At 42.8% G+C, this 15,104-nt stretch overlaps 1 protein-coding gene across 1 annotated transcript in view; it reads left to right on the forward strand.

The window, feature by feature from the left end:
• The window catches only part of ska3 (spindle and kinetochore associated complex subunit 3), a 54,188-nt gene extending 42,331 nt beyond the window's left edge, over positions 1 to 11,857 (forward strand). Inside the window, exon 11 of the mRNA XM_048598118.1 lies at positions 11,806 to 11,857. The gene's annotated coding sequence lies outside the window, so the exon portion shown is untranslated. The remainder of the gene's footprint in view (positions 1 to 11,805) is intronic.
• Positions 11,858 to 15,104: the final 3,247 nt, after the last annotated feature.

The following is a 15,104-nucleotide window of genomic DNA, read 5'->3' on the forward strand; positions in this document are numbered from 1 at the left end:
CCTCCCTGGACCGACCAATCCCCTCCCTAACTCCTCACCTACACTCACCTTTACTGGCTCCAACCCCACCTCCTTGACCTGTCTGTCTCCTCTCCACCTATCTTCTCCTTTATCCATCTTCTATCTGCCTCCCCCTTTCTCCCTATTTATTTCAGAACCCCCTTACCCCCCCCCACCATTTCTGAAGAAGGGTCTAGACCCGAAACGTCAGCTTTCCTGCTCCTCCTAAATGCTGCTTGGCCAGCTGTGTTCTTCCAGCTCTACACCTTGTTGTCTCTACTTTATTTATGTGCCTGGCTCGCGCGCTCTGTCTGTCTCTCTCCTGGTACTACATGCCAGGCATCGAACTCAAAGGCTGTGTATTGCTTTATGGGTGTATCTGGCCAGAATGGAGATGCCTGGCTAATTCCCTGAACTACGTTTTTACTGCTTCATGTTTGTTGAGATATAACACATTTATACCTCCCTTGCTTGATATTAAGTAGAAATTCAAAATCTTATGACAAGTTGGTTATGTATGATCAAATGTTAAAAAGAACTGGCCTGGTGCTATCGTGAAACCCTTGTCAGTTGTCGTGAAAACCATCTGGTTCAAACTGCCCTCTGGACTATTAAGGATGCACAACAAATGCTGACCTAGCCAGTGATGTCCACACCCCATGAATGAATAAATGAATGAGAGAGAAGTCAATGAATCATCTTCCCAGAACACTTGCCAAACTACTTTTGATTACTTTTGGTGACAAATACTTCATTGAATCAGTTCAGTTTTTCTGTCTCAAAGATTGGTGATTGTTGGATTACTAGGAATTCAGTGATTCTTTTTGCCCACATTTAGTTTATATCAGTTTGATTTGCATGTCAAGAGGGTGTTTTTTTTTTTTTTTTGCAATAAATTATTCTTTTTAAATGTGACATGAATAAAAGTTTCTTGATTCAAAGTGGTAAATCTTTGGAATTCTCCATTTCAGCTTCAGATCACGCAACAAGATGAAGCCATCTGGTGCATTGTCTCTGCACTAGCTATTTAATGAGTATTAGGTCTTCTACCTTTTTTCCCCTATTTTTGTACCACATTATTTGTAGTGTGACAGATTTTGGAATCACCAAACAAGTGGTTTCTTTCTTTCCTGCTAAGGCATAAATCTATCTTCTTTCTAGAAGTTGAGGAAACAGATGTCTAGCACCCACTACCAATCCTGGAGCTCTCTGCTTTATTGTGGGCTGTTTTCTCCTGAAATGAGACTAGGGAGTAATTACGTGAAATGAAAGTGACTGGCATAGTTGTTAGTTCCGGTGCAGTACAGAGGACATGCACGGTTTGTAGTGTGCTTGCAGTGAGTGTGAGGGGTGGACTGGGTGAGCAAGGGTAAAGGCTGCTTGCAACAGTGAGAGTCGTAGACTATGAGCTTGGGTGGAATGTAGATGCTGTAGCAGAGAAAAGACAAAGTGGAGAAGATTATTAACCTTGTTGCAGCGTTACTGAGCATTTCTCCACACTGGAAATAACGCTGACCAGGTTCTCAATTGCAGGCATATGGGAGGTCAAACTTAGGGTGAACCTGAATCTGGGTAAGTCACAGTCTGCACATCTTGGCCTTTTGAGCCACTAATGCCCTGAGATTGCCTGGCTGACATGTCAAGCAGGCTGTTCAATAGTGCAGTCTCCTTCTGCCCCAGCTGCAGATCCTGACTGCACCTAGGGGGAAAGGAAGATAACCTTTTGAGGGCACAGAGGTGACACAAGTAATAATAGGTTAACACATTTGTAAATACACATTCTCATCACTGGTTGTGTGAGCAAGTATCATTTATTTTGTATCTACACAACAAAGATGCAGAGACTAGACATTCTTGATACCACATGATGTTTTAACACTATCTGAGTGACAGTTGTATTTCCATAGTGCATATAGCAATACTACATTTGTCAGGATTGAGTGAGGCAGCATCTGATGTTGGAAAGGCTTCAATCTGTTTGTAACCTTTTGTAAGTTTGTAATCTGTAAGTGCTGGCCCAACCAATGACCCACGTGTCCCATGAGTGAATAAAACAAAATTCACACAACCTCCGTTCCATTAAATAAGATTCACAAAGAAGTTCCTCTGTTGCTTTGGCCAACACTGTTGTACTAAAGAGTGCTGGTCTATCTGAAGCACATCCTTATCATTGCAATGCTGTGGTTCTTACAGAATGCTATTCTCCATCCCATTTCCTCAATTGACCCTCCAGTTGTTTGGATCAGTGATGCTGAGGATCAAATGGTATCTCACATTTGGATTGTACCATTGTGAAGCCACAAATGTGACCTATATAGGGAGGTCAACACATATCCTTCATTAGCCCCAAAGAAAAAAGGTGCTGCACTGTAGATATGCTGGAGAGCATCATGTGGTATTTCGACCTCCATCTCTGGACAAGGTTCAACATCACTACTCCCTCTCTCATCCAAACAACATTTTATGAAAGATGAGTGACTATGGTTGTCCTGCATCTTTGCCAAGAACACCTGTGGATGAAAGCTCCACAGTAGGCCTTCGCTCCACATCCACTGCACAATAATGACCACAACTTCTGATGCTGGATCCATATAGGAGGTTCCAATGATCCTGTGTGGCATGTCAGAGTCAAAGCTGCTCATCAGTAATATGATCATTCAGCAGTCGCAGCAAACACAAACAACATATGAACACCATCCTCCAAACATCAAAGACATGGAGGTACCCCACAAGGAAGAATGCTTCATTTTGGGCATTGCACATTGTTACCCTGATTTAGCTACCTGTTGCTCAAACCTTTTGGTGCAAATACTGTAGGAAACTATGTGTGGGCAACAAAAATGAGGAACTGTCCCCTTATTTCCAACTCCTACAATAGTCAAGAAAAACTGCATTGCATATAAGAGAATGGTTTGGATGTTTTATGGTCCAAGGGGTAAAGTGGGCAGCTTGGTGCTGACGAAGGTACCTTGGAAGGTAACTATTACTTTGGCAACTCAGGTGAATCTTTCCAGGGCCCAAAATATTGTATGTGCATCATTAGTAGGATTAATTTAATGTTGAATGATGTCGTCAGAGTTCTTGGGGTCAGAATTCTAAGTTGCCACAGCAGATCAATGCATAGGTCACAGTCGGTCACAAATACAGCATGTTTTGATCTCTGATGTTTTTCACTTGTAGTGCGTGGGTGTCTGTTTAAATGCTATTGTCCTTTGAATAACTCCACATTGCATGAAAGTGGAGCATCCTCCCTCAGAGAAGTAATACTTAGTCCACCCACTTCAGGTTTGGCAGCAACCATTTTCATTTCCATCATGCTCTTGTCATTTGGATGAGGATGGAAGGCAGCAGTGGTGGCCCTTCATGGAGTAAGTCACAGGCTTAGCCTCTCAGTCTCGCTGAATCCACTACCCCACCTCCCCTCCCTCCCCCACTTCACCACACACACACACAACTCAGAATTCTGACCAAGAACTCTGACTATATCATTCAACATTAAATTAATCCTACTAATGATGCAAACATAATATTTTGGGCACCTGAGTTGCCAACGTAATAATTACCATCATTCATTCTGGATATGGTGGACACTGCCAAGCCCCCTCCCCATCTCTTCTCATCAAAGCTAGGGTGATGCTGACCACACTCTCCACGCCCTGGCAGTCTCCCTTTCTCTCCCACGCTCTATCACTTTCCCACTTGAATATTGAGTTGGCCCCTTTGCAATTATTATCCCCTCTCCATTCCAGTATGCTGCTTCATTCCCATCAATTGAGTTCCTGCCTTCCCGACCACAGCAGTGGCCCCTGATAAGCCTTTTAGTGATCAGATCCACAGGCCTGACCGTGGCCCACACCCCACCAACTTTGAGAGATAGGCACGACTGATGAATGAACATATCCCTGATTGGTATGTGTGCAGCTCCACGAGTGACTTACTGTGACTTCCCATACTGGTTGAAATGAAACACAAGACTGACATGGCCTAGTCTGCATATAGAAGATGTATAGACCATCTGACCTCATCGCACCAAGCATCTGACTAACCATGTCCAAACCCCTGAACTGCTGCTCTTGACTTCCTCTGCCAGTACCACCTGACTAAGGGCCGTCTATCTTGACTTGACTGAGGACATGGCCATTTGACTGATGCAATGTGTTTGCTGTTATTCTGCTGATATGCGATGCAAATGTAACAATGACACGGCATGGTGCTGTAACAACATGTTGACTCCCTTGACTGATCACTGATGACAACCATAACAATTTGCCTTGCTTTGTGTCTGCAGAAAAAAGGCAAGGCAGAAGAACTGTATTGTGAGCATTCAAGTATGCATGAAGTGAGTAGGCACTAAGAGAGCAAAGGAGGAGTCCTGACTTTTACCTGGTCCTATCTACGAGATGGGTGCTTGTCCCTGTGTGCAGAGTGTCCTGACAACAACATTATAATGGAAATGCCAGTGCACTCCAAAGTGCAGATTGAATTGGAGAATTGTATATCGGTCAGAGATAGAAACATAGAAGATAGGAGCAGGAGGAGGCCATTCGGCCCTTAAACCTGCTGTACCATTCATCACAATCATGGCTGATGTGCCATGAGGATGTAAAGAGGCTGGTACCTGTATGACAATCTCTTGGGATGGAGTGCAGTCGTTCTCTGCCTTAGAGCATTCTTTGAGTTGTTGGTGATTACAGTCCATGATGGAGGCCTGGTGGGGCAAGTGGCATGCCTTAGCTACCTGCTCTGACCTTCGTGTTGGGAATTGTTGTTTTCCAGTTTCTGTCCAGCACAGAGTAGGAAATTGCATGTCAATGAGGCAGGATTAGCAACTAATGGCATTTTAATGCATGCAAATAGGGCTCTCAATGTTCACTAGCAAGATTCTGGCTTTAATAAAACTGAAAGAACTGTGAATGCTGTAAATCAGGAACAAAAACAGAAGTTGCTGGAAAAGCTCAGCAGGTCTGGCAGCATTTGTGAAGAAAAAACCAGAGTTAACGTTTTGGGTCCTGTGACCTTCCTCAGAACTAGATTCTAGGCTTGCCATTCAAAACATGGTTACAGAATCAGAATATTTTTCTTGATATCAAGATGGCGGCAGCAGGATAGGAAGTGTTAGGGCTCCTGAGGCCGAATGCTCCCACTCACGTGGCCAGCTGCATTCTTCTTTGTTCTTCTTTTTTGTTTCTTCATTTCTGTTTTGTATCAAAATTCACCTTTTCTTCTTTTCTGCAACCACAATGGAGGAAGGCAGTTGCGAGGACCTCAGTGGCAGCTGCAAATAGTGGATTTGGATGTCCGTTCTCTCATCCATGGTGGCCGCAGCTTGAGTGAAGGCTTCATCTTTGGTGCAAAAACAGAAGTTGCTGGAAAAGCTCAGCAGGTCTGCAGCGTCTGTGAAGAAAAAATCAGAGTTAATGTTTCGGGTCCAGTGACCCTTCCTCAGAACTAATGATAACTGAGAAAACTTCGGTTTATATGCAGAAAATAGGGAGGGGAATGGGAGTGGGGAGTAAATGATAGGATAAAGGATAGAGCCTGAAGAGAAAGAAGAACAGTTGAATAGACAAAGGAGTTGATAACGATCTGGCTAGGAGGGTGAATAGTTATTAATTGGGACTGTTAGTGAGTAGCAATAAGTAGTGTGTAATGGCAGGCTATGTGATAACAAAGCCTGGTGTGGGGTAGGGGGCTAGGACATGGGACAGTTTAGGCCTTCAAATTATTGAACTCAATATTGAGTCCGGAGGGCTGCAGGGTACCCAAGTGGAAAATTAGGTGTTATTCTTCCAGCTTGCATTTTGAGCTTTGGTGGAACACTGCAGCCAGCCAGAGACAGAGATGTTGGCCAGGGAACAGGGTGGTAGGTTAAAGTGGCAGGCAACAGGTAGCTCAGGGTCTTTTTTTGTAAGCAGAATGTAGATATTCTGCGAAACGGTCACCCAGTCTATGCTTCATTTCCCCAATGTAGAGGAGACCACATTGTGAGCAGTGAATGCAATAGACTAGGTTCTGGGAAGTGCAGGTGAAGTGTTCCTTCACTGGAAAGTATGTTTGGGCTCTTAGATAGTGGGGAGGGAGGAGGTAAATGGACAAGTGTTGCACCTTCTGTGGTTGCAGGGTAAGGAGCTGTGGTGCTGTAGGGGCGTGTTGAGGTGAAGGAAGTGTGGACCAGGGTGTCCAGAGGGAATGGTCCGAGCAGAAGGTGGACAAGGGAAGGAAGGGGAATATGTGTCTGGTGGTGGCATCTCACTGGAGGTGGTGGAAATAGCGTCTTATAATCTTCTCAATGTGGATGCTGGTGGGATGGTAGGTAAGGACAAGGGGAACTCTGTTGCTGTTGTGGGAGGCAAGAGAAGGGGTGAGGGCGGAAGTGCGGGTGATGGGTCAGACTCAGTTGAGGGCCCTGTCAACAAAGGTGCTGGGAATCCTCGGTTGAAGAAGAAGGTCGATATTTCGGAGGCTCCCTTGTCAAAGTTGGTCTCATCTGAACATTTGCGACAGAGACTGAGGAACTGGGAGAATGGGATGGAGTCTTTACAGGAAGCAGGGTGCGAGGATGTATAGTCCAGGTAGCTGTGGGAGTCAGTGGGTTTATAGTGGGAATTAGTGGCCAGTCTATCCCCAGAAATGGAAACAGAGATGTCAAGGAAGGGAAAGGAGGAGTAAGAGATAGCCCAGGTGAAAGTGATGGCAGGGTGGAGATTGGAAGCGAAATTGATGAACTTTTTCAATTCCGGACGAGAGAAGGAAACACCACCAATGATCTCATCGATATATCGGAGAGAGAGTTGTGGGTGTGAGCCGGAATAGGATTGGAACAAGGAATGTTCCACATACCCCACAAAGAGGCAGGGATAACTGGGGCCCATGCGGGTACCCATGGCTACCCCTCTGACCTGAAGAAAATGAGAGCAGTTAAAAGAGAAATTGTTGATGGTGAGGATGAGCTCGGCCAAGTGGAGGAAGGTAGTGGTGGGTGGGGACAGTTCAGGTCTTTGCTTCAGGAAGAAGCAGAGAGCCCTAAGACCCTCCTGGTGAGGAATGGACATGTAAAGGGATTGCACGTCCATGGTAAAGAGCAGGTGGCTAGAACCTGTAAACAGCAAGATTTGATACTGGCATAAAGTGTCAGAGAAATCACAGATGTACGTGGACAGGGATTGGACCAGGGGAGAGAAGACTGAGTCAAGGTAGGAAGAGATGCGTTCTGTGGGGCAGGAGCAGGCTGAAACAATGAGTCTGCCTGGACAGTCCTGTTTATGGATTTTTGGAAGGAGGTAGAAGCGAGCTGTGTGGGCTGGGGGACTATCAGCTTGGAAGCAGTGGTGGGGGGGGTGGGGGGGGTCACCAGATTAAATGAGATCAGTTACCGTAGTAGATACGATGGCCTGATGTGTCATGGTGGGGTCATGGTCCAGGGGAAGATAGGAGGAGGTATCTGAGAGCCGGCGCTCAGCCTCTGCAACATAGAGGTCGCTACGCCAGACTACAACAGCACCACACTTATCAACAGGCTTAATAACAATGTCAGGGTTAGATCTAAGTGCACGAAGTGCAGTCAGTTTGGTGGGAGATAGATTGGATTTCATGAGGGGGGCAGAGAAATTGAGGCAACCAGTATCATGTTGACAGCTCTCAATGATAAGACCGAATGCAGGTAAAAGGCCAGAGGGAGGGGTCCAGGTGGAAGGAGAGTATTGGAACTGGGCGAAGGGGTCTGTGGAATGGGAAGAGGATTCTTGTCTAAAGAAATGGGCACAGAGGCGAAGACAGCAGGTAATGCCTGAAATTTGTTAAGGCGGGGACGCAGAGGAATAAGGCTAAGGCCTTTGCTGAGTACAGAGCATTCAGTATTGGAGAGCAGAAGGTTAAGAGGGATGGTAAATTCCTTACAGGAGGTGGGGTTGGGAGAGGGGATGGAATCAAAAGGAATGGGAGGAGAGGAAAGTTCCAGAAGGCCATGGATATCTTTGAGTTGTTTAATCCTGTGGGCCTTGATGCCTGAAAGGAAAAGAAAAAGCTTCTTGTTTGCACTACAAATGGGCCGGAGGATGAAGTGGAATTGCGGAGTGTTGTAACTCTGGTCCTGTGTGTTGCGATGCTGTTGGAGAGAAAGGTTGAGAGTGTGCATGTGACGCCACATGGCACTGAGTGCGGATCTCAGGATGCGGCGAGAGCAGCTGTCCATGGAACATTGAACATCACGGAGATATCTGTGATCCTGGGAGGATTCAAAACATGAGGGATGAAACTTTAGTTGGAATCCATATGGGGTGAGTCTGAGCCGGAGGCAGTCACTGAGGAATGTGATATGGCTGTGGAAATGAATTTTAGCAAATACTTGGTCAAACACCAGGACTGACAGTAAAATTAATGTCAGTGGACAAGAAGAAAGATCGGAACGGAAATCCTGTTGGAGAGAGGAGCAGAACTTCTTCAAGGTAGGCATGCCTAGAAGAGATGTGACAGCGAGTCTGGCACATTTATGAAGAAAATATCAGAATTAACATTTCGGGTCTAGTTACCCTTCCTTAGAACTGATGGTAGCTTGGAAAACGTCGGTTTATATGCAGAAAATAGGGAGGGGGATGGGGTAGGGAGTAAACGATACAACAGAATCCGAAGAGAGAACAGTAGTTGGATAGACAAAGCAGTTGATAACGATCTGGCTAGGAGGGTGAATGGTTGTTAATGGGGACTCTTAGTGAGTAACAATAGGTTGTGGCAGGCGATGTGATAACAAAACCTGGTGTGTGGGGTAGGTAGCTTGGACATGGGAGAGTTTAGACCCTAAAATTATTGAACTCAGTATTGAGTCTGGAGGGCTCTTGGTGGGTCTGGTCTGCTCCTCCTGGTAGTGGTGCGGCAATTTCAACGGTGGCAGCATGATGGTTCCAGTTCATTCCTTGTGGCTATGGCAGCTTCAGCGGCAACTAAAATGGTGACAACTTCAGTGTCGGTGACTTAGTAGTGCCAGTGTGTTCCTCCTGGCTATGATGGCAATGCGGCAGCTTCGGCGTCAGCTTTGGAGGTAGCAGAGTGGTGAATCCTCTGTGGAAATCTTGCTTTAGTGGTCTCAAAGGCAGCTTCGGTGGTGGAGCCCCGTAGCCACTTCAGAAATCCAGGACCCATGAAGGGAACAAAAGATTAACTATGTCCTGACTTCATCTCAATTACTTTTTTTTTATTTACATAATAAAAATGATGCTGATTTTGGCTACTCATACTTTTCACCGTATTTTAATAAATACAAGTGGCAATAAATTACTATTCTACTATTCTAATTCCATTTCTGCCAATCTCATCAAATTTTCCAGATTGACTCATCATTGCCCATGTCATTAAGGGATCTGAAGATTCTGCCCATTATGTCCGATTTCTGAGGAAAACTAACCAAAGTGTATGATTTGGTCAAAAATAATTACTTTTATTCTTAAACATTTGTGAGACTTGGGCTTTGCTGGCTGGGCCAGTATTTATTCCCATTCCTAATTGACTTTGAGAAGGTGGTGAGCTGCTTTCTTGAGTTGCTACAGTTGATTTGGTGCAGTTACATGAATAAGGGCTGTTAGAGAAGAAGTTACAGAATTATGACTCAACGACATTGAAGGAACTGCACTGTATTTCCAAGCCAGGATGGTGAATGACTTGAAGGGGGGCTTGTGAGTGGACAGTTTTCAAAGAATGCACAACAAATACTGAAATTGAGCAAATAAAAGGTCAAAGCTCAGAATTTTGCTGAAAACATGGCACTGTTATCTGTCCTTGGAGAACTATTCACTGGATCTTAACAAATCGAAAAGAAATTCAATTAAGTAAATTATGGAGTGAGTCCTTCAGACTCGAGCAAAAATCAGCCAGCTTGTCTTGTTAACATGTTAAATCAATACTACACCAGGGAGGATAGTCAGAGGTGTTTGAGGGGGTCACACATTTAAAACACTTACAGGAATTACTTCTCTCAGAGGGTGGCGAATCTGTGGAATTCTTTGCTGCAGAGAGCAGTAGAGGTTGGGTAATTAAGAATATTCAAAACTGAGGGATATTTTTAATCAATGAGGGAATCAGGAATCCTTTTGATTTTGATTTGATTTGATTTATTGTTACATGTACCTAAGCACAGTGAAAAGCTTTGTTTGTGAGCAGTACAGGCAGATTACAGTAAACAAGGACACATGAGGAAGGGTCACCAGACCCGAAACGTTAACTCTGTTTTCTCCTTCACAGATGCTGCCAGACCTGCTGAGCTTTTCCAGCGACTTTGTTTTTGTTGCATACAGATTATAGGGTACTTGGAAAGAGTGAGCCATACTGATTACACTGCACAGGAGGTGCATGAAGCAAGATTAACATTAACATGATCAATATTACTTAAAGTTAGAGAGTCCATTCACCAGTTTAATAACAGCAGGGAAGAAGCTGTCCTTGAACCTGTTGGTGCATGTCTTCAAGCTTCTGTATCTTCTGCCCGACGGAAGAGGTTGTAGGAGAGCATTACTGGAGTGGGAGGGGCCTTTGACAATGTTGGCAGCCATTCCATGGCAAGGGGAAGTGTAAATAGAGTCCATGGACAGAAGGTTGGCTTCCTTCATAGTCTGGGCTATGCACACAACCTTCTGTAGTTTCTTACAGAGCAGTTGTCGTACCAGGCCATTATGCATCTGGATAGTATATTTTCTATGGTGCATCTGTAAAAGCTGGTGAAGATCCTTATGGACATGGTGAATTTCCTAAGCCACCTGAGGAAGAAGAGGAGTTGGTTATACAGAAAGGCCAGGAAAGTGGGATTGTGGATTATCAGATCATCTGATGGCTACTTCTGCTCCCCTTAAGTGTATTCATAGTGGTTAACATTGGGAGTGGATTATTGGAGAGTCAAGAATGAATCAAAAATTGAAAATTCAAAAATCAGCCTTCCATTAATCAGATTTGCTAATATGAAGTTACTTAAAATATTGGTCAGAATATTATGTTATCTCCCAAGAAACTATTGAGATGACTAACAAAATCTATTACAAATGCATGAATGGATTTGTGTTAGTAGTCCAGGAACATCATCTTTGGCTATACATGATGTTAATGTAGGGGGTGCATTACCCATATTGCAATATCCTTACAGACTTAACCCAGAGAACCTAGTCAAGTGAGGGAAGAGATCAAGTTCATGATGGATAATCACATTATTGAGCCAAGTTACAGTAGCTGGAACGTACCTACTGTGATAATGGGAACGATTGTGTGTAAATTATCATAAAGTCATTGATGGTACAAAAGTAAGTCAGATTTCGACCAATTTCCATGACAGGAGGATTGGGCAAGCACCATTTGTCACAAAAATTGACTTTCCAAAGGGCTACTGCCTTGTTCCAATGACTGATGCAGCTAAAGAAACAGCAGCTTTTGTAGCCCAGATGAAATTTTTCAATGTAAAGTCATGTAGTTTACAATGAACAAAGTACCAGCAGCTTTTCAATTGTTAAACAACCAAGTAATCAATATATGGAACACAATTACAAAATGCTAAGATTTGGTTATGTCCAGTCAAACCCAGAAATGCCATTTACAACACTTGACTGACCTGTTTGATTTGATACGAGGATACAGTTTTGTCATAAAGATGGCCAGAAGCAAGTTTACCATAACAAAAGTAACTTATTTGGGCCACACTGTGTAACAAGGCTAAGTAGTACATAGAGAAGCAAAAAAAGCTACCTTGAAGTTTCCCATGTTTAAGACAATATTAGAAGCATTGATCTACATCAGTATGCGTGGATTCTATCAGAATTCCATTCTGTTTTTCAGCACTGTGGTGGCTTCTTTGCCAAGGCAAGAAAAAGGGCAAGAAATTGAACAGACAGAGGAATGTCACAGTGCCTTTCACAGCTTGAAAGCTGTATTGACTAACACACCAGTTTCAGAAGCGGCAAACCATGCTATGCCATTTTAACAAGCTGGATGACAGCGACATCGGTGTTGGTAGTGTTATGACAGGAAGATGTAGATTGAATGGAAAATGCTATTTTGCATGCATACTGAATATGTCAACAGATTGTTCAACTGTATTGAGGTACAACATTTTGAAGTAAATTCTGGAGTGATTTATTTATATGGACTACAACCCTTTGATGTTTCTCATGAGATTCATAACATTGCCTTCAGCAACCCTCTGATACCTGTTCAAAAAATTGCAAAGCTAGTTCAACATGAATTGTCCCCAGTCCCAAACAAATTCAAGTTGGCTTACCTTAACTAACCTGAATTTATTGATATGACTATTAAATTTGTCCTGAATTATTGTTTCCAGAAGTTTCCTCATGACTGAAGTTCACTTCCTGGCCAATGTTAGTTCTAAGATGTTGATAGTGAGGGAATTCAGCATTGGCATTGAATGACAAGAGAAGATCATTAGAATATCTCTTGTTAGAGATAGTCATTGCTGGAACTTATGAGGTGCAAATGTGACTTGTTGTTCATCAGCCTAAGCCTGCATTTCATCCAGGTTCTGTTGCATATGAACATTGACTATTTCAGTATGAGGAGTCATAAGTAGGACTTAATGCTGTTTAATTATCAACAAATATCCTCACTTCTAAGCTTATTATGGTAGGACAGTTATTGATGAAGCAGCTGAAGATTGTTGGGCAGAGGACTCTATCCTGACAGAATTAATTCACCTGTGGTACAGTGGAGGTGCCCCTACCTCTGAGCCAGGAGCCTGGATTCAAGCCCTACATGTCCCAGAGGTGTGTCATAACATCTCTGAATAGCCTTATTAGAAAATATCCATCCTGACAAAATTTGGGATCTTAAAGTAGTGCCCCTGCCTCAGAGACAGAGGAGCAGATTTAAATATCCCCTGCTCCAAAAGTGTATAATAACATCTCTGAACAAACTGATTAGAAAGTATCTAACCTTACTACCGTGCTTTGCTTCTAGTGGCACAATCGGTCAGTGCATAGTAATTTTTTAATAAAGGATCTTGTGGCACAGTGGAGGGTCCCTTTCTCTGAGTCAGAAGGCTACAGTGCTAATCCCACCTGCTCCAGAGGTGTGTAATAACACTCTGAACAGGTTGATTAAGAATATCTGTCCTGACAAACTCCTTTGGAAATACTCTAGGACTAAGATGATTGGTTTCCAACATCCATAACTATCTTCTTTGGTGCTAAGTATAATTACAATCAATTGAGAGCTTGCCCCCTATTCCCATTAGGATCCTTGTTGCCACACACTCAAATTCTACCTTGATGTCTAGGGTATCACTTTCACCTCAAGTCTCTATTCATTGGATAACTAGTGGCTTTTCCCTGCTTAGAAATCTATAAACTTGTTTAATGAGGCCCCCTCAAATGTAACTCTTTCTAAGCTCCAGGTCACAAGACTTCTTCAGTGGAAGTGTTAGAATGCAGGTGCCAGGGTGAAACTAACAGCTGGACAATGTTGATTAGAACACCAGTATTTTTAACTCATAAATTTGTGATTTAAATAAAGATTTAGACCTTTTGGCTGCATGGTACACCCACACTATAAATAAATTTACGGCATATCGAATCATATTATACTGGACTTCTACTCTATTGTTAATGTCATTTCACTAACATCTTAAGTTGTTCTTGAATTTGATCAGGATATAAATCAAGGGGATAAGAAATGGATGTGGAGTTAACAACTATCACTGGTAGACATCAGGGATATGTACCATTTTTTGGAAGGAATCATTTATCAGGATAATGTGCTGAGGATCAAATAATTCTCCAAGTATGCAGTCACATAAAAGGCTGGAAGCATTCTTGAGTTTAAATTTTGTAAATAGAATCATGGGTGCAGTAGCATAAAAGAACTTAAGAAAACATTGGTTAGTCCCAATACTAGTTGTATGCAGGAAATTAAATTGTCATACATCTAGTGCAGTTTCACCAGGATGATCCTAGACCATAAACTTCTATAGCAGTAGACAAGATTAACAGAATTAAGAGGACTGTCAACTTATGAATAACTTCCATGTTGTGACATTGGTAAGGAGGATGCAGACAGATACAAATAGGATGAGTGGGTAAAACATCTGCCAGATGGAGCATTTTGTAGGGAAATGTGAAGTTGTTTACTTTGGCAGGAAGAATAAAAATGCAGGGTACCACTTAAACAGAGAACGGCTCCAAAATTCTGAAGTGCAGACAGATTTATCTGTTTTCGTGCATTATTCAAAAAAAGTTAAGCATACAGATGCAGCACATAATCAAGAGGGCTATTGGAATGCTATCCTTTATTACAAGAGGAATTGAACAGAGAAATAAGGATCTTATGCTTCATTTATACAAACTATTAGTGAGATCTCATCTTGAATACTGGGTAAAGTTTAGTCTCCTTATTTAAGGAATGATGTAAATGTGTAAGAGGCAGTTCAGAGGAAATTTACTCCAGATAAATATCTTGAATAAGCAGGTTGTGTCTTACAAGGACAGGCTAGACTTGGTTCCACTGGAGTTTAGAATGAGGCGTTACTTGATTGAAGTGTGTAAGATCCTGAAATAAATACAGAGAATGCTAGAAGAACCTAAGAGGTCTGGGAGCATCTGTGGAGAGAGAAATAGTTAATTTATGAGTCTAGTATGAACCATTTCTGAAGAAGTCGTATTGGAGTCAAAGCGTTAACCCTGTTTCTGTCTCTACAAATGTCAGACCTGCTGACTTTCTTCACCATTGTGTTTGTTTCAGATTTTTGGCATCCACGGTATTTTGCTTTCATTTTGTATAGTTTCCTGATTGGTCTTGACAAAATTAATGTGGAATGGATGTTTCCTCTTGCAGATAGTCCAGAATTAGGGTTAGCATTTTAAAATTTGGAGTTGCCATTTCAGGACAGAGGAGGAACCTTTTTTTGAGTTAAAACAGCTTTGAACACTTTGGTTCAGAAGGCAATCATTGAATACTTAAGGAGCAACATAAATTCTTGTTAGGCAAGGGAATCATAAGTTGTCACAGCAGAAGGGCATGTGGAATTCGAAACAGAAATAAAGCAGCCATGAATCTACTGAAGGGCAAAGGAGACTTGAGAGGTCAAATGTTCTGTTCCTATTTAATAAGCCTGCATGTTTCTAAGC

This window comes from Rhincodon typus, chromosome 6 (genome assembly GCF_021869965.1).
Source record: "Rhincodon typus isolate 14 chromosome 6, sRhiTyp1.1, whole genome shotgun sequence".
Taxonomy (NCBI): Eukaryota; Metazoa; Chordata; class Chondrichthyes; order Orectolobiformes; family Rhincodontidae; genus Rhincodon; species Rhincodon typus.